Below are 7500 nucleotides of genomic sequence, written 5' to 3'. Positions count from 1 at the left end.
GAGGCCCCTTCGCCGGGGCGGCTCGCTCCGCAGCGAGCGGCGGGGCGGCGCGCGAGGAGCCAAGCGCCACGGCGGCGGCAGCGACGGCGGGGAGACGCCTCCCCGGCCGCCCGCGGCACGCCTCTCTCGCCCTACGATCCTCGCTTGGCTCGGCCGCCCCCGCCGCCCGAGCGCTGCTCGCGGCCGGCACCCGCGGGGCACCCGGGCCGGCGCGCCGGCGCCTGGCGCGTTTTAGGACACCTGAGAACTCGCGGCACCGCGCGGCTGTCACAAAGCTGGGGTCGGCCGTAGCCCGGGGAAACCCGACCGGCGGGGCGCGGGGGGGGACGACGCGGGGCGGCCGGGCGAGGCGCGCGCCCCGCCGCCGACATCACCGCCACCGCGGCCCCCCCTTCGCTCGCTCGCGGGAGAAAGGACTACGCCTCGTACGCGACGGGAAGCGAATTGGAAAGGAGACCACCCTGCCTGAACACCGGACACCCCCGTGGCTCCCTATTACGGAGAGCACGGAAGAGCCGGCCCGCCGAGGGCCCTCTCCGACGCGACCCGAAAGGCCTCATCGATCGGTAACGGGGGAAAGGGGGAGAGGAGAGCGAAGGAAGCCGAGGCCGCGCGGCCACGGTCTCGAGCCAGCCGACGGCCACGCGCGACCGCCGCCGCCCGGGGGGCGGACGGCAAGACGCGGGGCCCTGCGTGCGAGCGAGAAGGCAACGTCCGCGAGAGGTGCTCCGACGGCCTGAACACCGGCAGAACCGGCCCGCCGCGGAGCCTCTCCGACGCGCCCGGGGTGAACGCCTCAGCGGGCGCTGCCTGCGGGTCTGGATCAGTGAAACGAGCGGGGGGTGCCGCCACCCCCCCGGCTCCGCACGATTCCCTTCAGCGACAGCGACAGGACCGACCGGGGCGAAGCCGCGGCAGGCTTGACTCCCCCGGTCGCCTTTCAGCGTTCCAGAGTGCCGGACGACCGCCGCCGGCCGCCGGTCTTGCCCCTCCCCGCGGGCAGTCGCTTACCCCGGGGAAGGAGAGCAAAGGGTACAGAGAAAAAAACAGCGGAAACGGAAAAAAAACCGGTAAAAGCAAAACTCGGACACCGAAAAAAAGCTGCGAGAGCCCTGCGGACCCTCGCTCCGAGCCCTCCAGGAACGAGGGAAGCCAGGGCGGGCCAGACTCCACGGGCCCCCCCACGTACGGCCCGTGCCGGAGGAAAGGGCGAGGCGACGCCGCCTCGCCCGCCGACACCCTCCTCACCGGCACCTCGGGGAACGGAAGAACGAACCGCCGCCGGCTCGGGAACCCTCCGCTCTCTGCCCTCCCGCCGCGGCGGGCTCCGGCTTAGGGCCGGAGGGAAAAAGGACGAGGCGACGCCGCCTCGCCCGCCGGCAACCTTCTCTCCTCCTCGGCGGCACCCCTGCTCCGGGACGGAGGAACGAGCCGACGCCGGCTCGGGAACCCTCCGCCCGCCGCCCCCCCCGGGCTGGCCGGCCACCGGCACCGGCCACCCGCGCTCTCCCCCGCGCCGCGGCGGGCTCCGGCTTAGGGCCGGAGGGAAAAAGGACGAGGCGACGCCGCCTCGCCCGCCGGCAACCCTCTCTCCTCCTCGGCGGCACCCCTGCTCCGGGACGGAGGAACGAGCCGACGCCGGCTCGGGAACCCTCCGCCCGCCGCCCCCCCCGGGCTGGCCGGCCACCGGCACCGGCCACCCGCGCTCTCCCCCGCGCCGCGGCGGGCTCCGGCTTAGGGCCGGAGGGAAAAAGGACGAGGCGACGCCGCCTCGCCCGCCGGCAACCCTCTCTCCTCCTCGGCGGCACCCCTGCTCCGGGACGGAGGAACGAGCCGACGCCGGCTCGGGAACCCTCCGCCCGCCGCCCCCCCCGGGCTGGCCGGCCACCGGCACCGGCCACCCGCGCTCTCCCCCGCGCCGCGGCGGGCTCCGGCTTAGGGCCGGAGGGAAAAAGGACAAGGCGACGCCGCCTCGCCCGCCGGCAACCCTCTCTCCTCCTCGGCGGCACCCCTGCTCCGGGACGGAGGAACGAGCCGACGCCGGCTCGGGAACCCTCCGCCCGCCGCCCCCCCCGGGCTGGCCGGCCACCGGCACCGGCCACCCGCGCTCTCCCCCGCGCCGCGGCGGGCTCCGGCTTAGGGCCGGAGGGAAAAAGGACGAGGCGACGCCGCCTCGCCCGCCGGCAACCCTCTCTCCTCCTCGGCGGCACCCCTGCTCCGGGACGGAGGAACGAGCCGACGCCGGCTCGGGAACCCTCCGCCCGCCGCCCCCCCCGGGCTGGCCGGCCACCGGCACCGGCCACCCGCGCTCTCCCCCGCGCCGCGGCGGGCTCCGGCTTAGGGCCGGAGGGAAAAAGGACGAGGCGACGCCGCCTCGCCCGCCGGCAACCCTCTCTCCTCCTCGGCGGCACCCCTGCTCCGGGACGGAGGAACGAGCCGACGCCGGCTCGGGAACCCTCCGCCCGCCGCCCCCCCCGGGCTGGCCGGCCACCGGCACCGGCCACCCGCGCTCTCCCCCGCGCCGCGGCGGGCTCCGGCTTAGGGCCGGAGGGAAAAAGGACGAGGCGACGCCGCCTCGCCCGCCGGCAACCCTCTCTCCTCCTCGGCGGCACCCCTGCTCCGGGACGGAGGAACGAGCCGACGCCGGCTCGGGAACCCTCCGCCCGCCGCCCCCCCCGGGCTGGCCGGCCACCGGCACCGGCCACCCGCGCTCTCCCCCGCGCCGCGGCGGGCTCCGGCTTAGGGCCGGAGGGAAAAAGGACGAGGCGACGCCGCCTCGCCCGCCGGCAACCCTCTCTCCTCCTCGGCGGCACCCCTGCTCCGGGACGGAGGAACGAGCCGACGCCGGCTCGGGAACCCTCCGCCCGCCGCCCCCCCCGGGCTGGCCGGCCACCGGCACCGGCCACCCGCGCTCTCCCCCGCGCCGCGGCGGGCTCCGGCTTAGGGCCGGAGGGAAAAAGGACGAGGCGACGCCGCCTCGCCCGCCGGCAACCCTCTCTCCTCCTCGGCGGCACCCCTGCTCCGGGACGGAGGAACGAGCCGACGCCGGCTCGGGAACCCTCCGCCCGCCGCCCCCCCCGGGCTGGCCGGCCACCGGCACCGGCCACCCGCGCTCTCCCCCGCGCCGCGGCGGGCTCCGGCTTAGGGCCGGAGGGAAAAAGGACGAGGCGACGCCGCCTCGCCCGCCGGCAACCCTCTCTCCTCCTCGGCGGCACCCCTGCTCCGGGACGGAGGAACGAGCCGACGCCGGCTCGGGAACCCTCCGCCCGCCGCCCCCCCCGGGCTGGCCGGCCACCGGCACCGGCCACCCGCGCTCTCCCCCGCGCCGCGGCGGGCTCCGGCTTAGGGCCGGAGGGAAAAAGGACGAGGCGACGCCGCCTCGCCCGCCGGCAACCCTCTCTCCTCCTCGGCGGCACCCCTGCTCCGGGACGGAGGAACGAGCCGACGCCGGCTCGGGAACCCTCCGCCCGCCGCCCCCCCCGGGCTGGCCGGCCACCGGCACCGGCCACCCGCGCTCTCCCCCGCGCCGCGGCGGGCTCCGGCTTAGGGCCGGAGGGAAAAAGGACGAGGCGACGCCGCCTCGCCCGCCGGCAACCCTCTCTCCTCCTCGGCGGCACCCCTGCTCCGGGACGGAGGAACGAGCCGACGCCGGCTCGGGAACCCTCCGCCCGCCGCCCCCCCCGGGCTGGCCGGCCACCGGCACCGGCCACCCGCGCTCTCCCCCCCGCCGCGGCGGGCTCCGGCTTAGGGCCGGAGAAAAAGGGTGAGGCGCCGCTCTCCTCACCCAGCCCATCATCGGGGGCCCTCCGGAGCCGAGGAAAGCCGCGGCAGGCTCTCCGCTCCCCGGCCGAATCCTGCGGCACATGCCGCCAGGATTCCCTGTCCTCATCGGGTCCCCCTCCGGGACCGGGGAAGGTGCCCCGTCTTCCCCGGCCGTACGCGTTCGAGTGCCGGCCACTGCCAACTGCCGGTCTTTGTCCTTCCCTCCCCCGCGGGATCCAGCGCTCCACTTCGCCGGGAGACCCGCGGGCGCCACCTCCGCCTCGCTAGCTCCCCTCCGGAGCCTAGCTGCTATGCCGTTCCCCTAATATGGAGATACGGTTCATCGCTCCCGGACAGCGGCAAGAACGTAGGCTCTGCCCACCGGGGAGGAGCGCCAACCACGCCGACTTTTACGATGACGTAACTGGAGGCAGCGTAAAACAGCGACCCCTTCGGCTGCTGGAAGTAGCGCTGGGGACAAAAGGTCTACCCGCCACCCCGGAACAGCGCCTAAGTCCCGCCGGAGCGAGGTAGACCTGGCGACCGGCTGCCGAGGCGGGTCAAGCGGACAGCCCTGCCGGTCCCGGAGGCGGGTAGACCTGGACGCCCGGACCGGAGGCGGGTAGACCAGCGCGCCCAAGTCCCGCCGGAGCGAGGTAGACCTGGCGACCGGCTGCCGAGGCGGGTCAAGCGGACAGCCCTGCCGGTCCCGGAGGCGGGTAGACCTGGACGCCCGGACCGGAGGCGGGTAGACCTGGACGCCCAAGTGCCGCCGGAGCGAGGTAGACCTGGCGACCGGCTGCCGAGGCGGGTCAAGCGGACAGCCCTGCCGGTCCCGGAGGCGGGTAGACCTGGACGCCCGGACCGGAGGCGGGTAGACCAGCGCGCCCAAGTCCCGCCGGAGCGAGGTAGACCTGGCGACCGGCTGCCGAGGCGGGTCAAGCGGACAGCCCTGCCGGTCCCGGAGGCGGGTAGACCTGGACGCCCGGACCGGAGGCGGGTAGACCTGGACGCCCAAGTGCCGCCGGAGCGAGGTAGACCTGGCGACCGGCTGCCGAGGCGGGTCAAGCGGACAGCCCTGCCGGTCCCGGAGGCGGGTAGACCTGGACGCCCGGACCGGAGGCGGGTAGACCTGGACGCCCAAGTGCCGCCGGAGCGAGGTAGACCTGGCGACCGGCTGCCGAGGCGGGTCAAGCGGACAGCCCTGCCGGTCCCGGAGGCGGGTAGACCTGGACGCCCGGACCGGAGGCGGGTAGACCTGGACGCCCGGACCGGTCCCGGAGGTGGGTAGACCTGGCAGCCGGCTGCCGAGGCGGGTAGACCTGGCAGCCCGGACCGGTCCCGGAGGCGGGTAGACCTGGCAGCCCCGACCGGAGGCGGGTAGACCTGGCATCCCCGACCGGAGGCGGGTAGACCTGGCAGCCCGGACCGGAGCAGGGTAGACCTGGCCGACCGGTCCCGGAGGCGGGTAGACCTGGACGCCCGGACCGGTCCCGGAGGCGGGTAGACCTGGCAGCCGGCTGCCGAGGCGGGTAGACCTGGCAGCCCGGACCGGAGGCGGGTAGACTTGGCAGCCCGGACCGGTCCCGGAGGCGGGTAGACCTGGCAGCCGGCTGCCGAGGCGGGTAGACCTGGCAGCCCGGACCGGTCCCGGAGGCGGGTAGACCTGGCACCCCGGACCGGAGGCGGGTAGACCTGGACGCCCGGACCGGAGGCGGGTAGACCTGGCCGACCGGTCCCGGAGGTGGGTAGACCTGGCAGCCGGCTGCCGAGGCGGGTAGACCTGGCAGCCCGGACCGGTCCCGGAGGCGGGTAGACCTGGCAGCCCGGACCGGTCCCGGAAGTGGGTAGACCTGGCAGCCCGGACCGGAGGCGGGTAGACCTGGCAGCCCGGACCGGTCCCGGAGGCGGGTAGACCTGGCAGCCGGCTGCCGAGGCGGGTAGACCTGGCAGCCCGGACCGGTCCCGGAGGCGGGTAGACCTGGCAGCCCGGACCGGTCCCGGAGGTGGGTAGACCTGGCAGCCGGCTGCCGAGGCGGGTAGACCTGGACGCCCGGACCGGTCCCGGAGGTGGGTAGACCTGGCAGCCGGCTGCCGAGGCGGGTAGACCCACCCGGACCGGGACGGCGCGGCTGCCGTATCCCGGTTCTCCCAGGGTGGAAGGATTACGGGGGGGGCGGGTGGGGGGGGGATTATTTATACCGTGTGGGTTTTTTTTTTCCTTAACTATCGTTCTCGCCCTCGTCCCCCGATTTAAAGAGTCAAGCGTTTCCGGTACTGGGTACGCCCTGATGGGGATACAGCAGACCGAGCTGGGGGGGGGGGTGTTCGATTTTTTTTTTTTTTGGCTCTTTAATTTTCTCCCCCCTTCGCCTATTTCAAGATTCGGGCGTCTCTAATACAGGGGCAACCCTCACCCGGATCTCCCGGAGCGGCGGGGAGAGGGGGGAAGAGGAGGGGCGCGGAACAGTTGTGATTTTTTTTTTTTTTAATAGTCGTTATTGTTGCTCTTATTACTATTACTGTTACGGTCGGTTTATTGCTCCTTATGATGATGAATTACCAGTTGTTAAATAATAATCTGTTTATTTTCCCCGACGCCGCTGCTGGCGGCAAGTCTGCCTGAGCAGACTCTGGACGCCTATTTCGCTCCCCGGCCGCCGGGATCGGCGAGAGCCGGCGGCCCCCGCCGCGAGCCGCCCGGCGCCCCGCCGCGACGCGAGCTCGCCGGCCGCCGGCGGACTCGGGGACCGGCGGCCCCGATCCGGCGGCGGGTGCCGGCGCCGCCGGGCGCTCGCCGGCTTTCGCCTCTCGCGGTGGGCTTTTCCGTTCCGCTCGGTTTTGGCTCGGGGGGCTGCGAGGGGGGGCGTGGGGGGGCTGAGGGCGTTGGGGGGGCTGCGCGTGTGGGCGCGCGCGGTGGGGCGGGGGTGCCGGGGCGGGTGCTTTTCCCCCGCCGCTTTGCCTCCCCGGCCGCCGGGGTCGGCGAGAGCCGGCGGCCCCCGCCGCGAGCCGCCCGGCGCCCCGCCGCGACGCGAGCTCGCCGGCCGCCGGCGGACTCGGGGACCGGCGGCCCCGATCCGGCGGCGGGTGCCGGCGCCGCCGGGCGCTCGCCGGCTTTCGCCTCTCGCGGTGGGCTTTTCCGTTCCGCTCGGTTTTGGCTCGGGGGGCTGCGAGGGGGGGCGTGGGGGGGCTGAGGGCGTTGGGGGGGCTGCGCGTGTGGGCGCGCGCGGTGGGGCGGGGGTGCCGGGGCGGGTGCTTTTCCCCCGCCGCTTTGCCTCCCCGGCCGCCGGGGTCGGCGAGAGCCGGCGGCCCCCGCCGCGAGCCGCCCGGCGCCCCGCCGCGACGCGAGCTCGCCGGCCGCCGGCGGACTCGGCGACCGGCGGCCCCGATCCGGCGGCGGGTGCCGGCGCCGCCGGGCGCTCGCCGGCTTTCGCCTCTCGCGGTGGGCTTTTCCGTTCCGCTCGGTTTTGGCTCGGGGGGCTGCGAGGGGGGGCGTGGGGGGGCTGAGGGCGTTGGGGGGGCTGCGCGTGTGGGCGCGCGCGGTGGGGCGGGGGTGCCGGGGCGGGTGCTTTTCCCCCGCCGCTTTGCCTCCCCGGCCGCCGGGGTCGGCGAGAGCCGGCGGCCCCCGCCGCGAGCCGCCCGGCGCCCCGCCGCGACGCGAGCTCGCCGGCCGCCGGCGGACTCGGGGACCGGCGGCCCCGATCCGGCGGCGGGTGCCGGCGCCGCCGGGCGCTCGCC

The sequence above is a fragment of the Numenius arquata genome, unplaced genomic scaffold, assembly GCF_964106895.1.
Source record: "Numenius arquata unplaced genomic scaffold, bNumArq3.hap1.1 HAP1_SCAFFOLD_704, whole genome shotgun sequence".
NCBI classification, from domain to species: Eukaryota; Metazoa; Chordata; class Aves; order Charadriiformes; family Scolopacidae; genus Numenius; species Numenius arquata.
The sequence above is the reverse complement of the archived record's forward strand: the minus strand, read 5'-3'. Positions refer to the sequence as shown.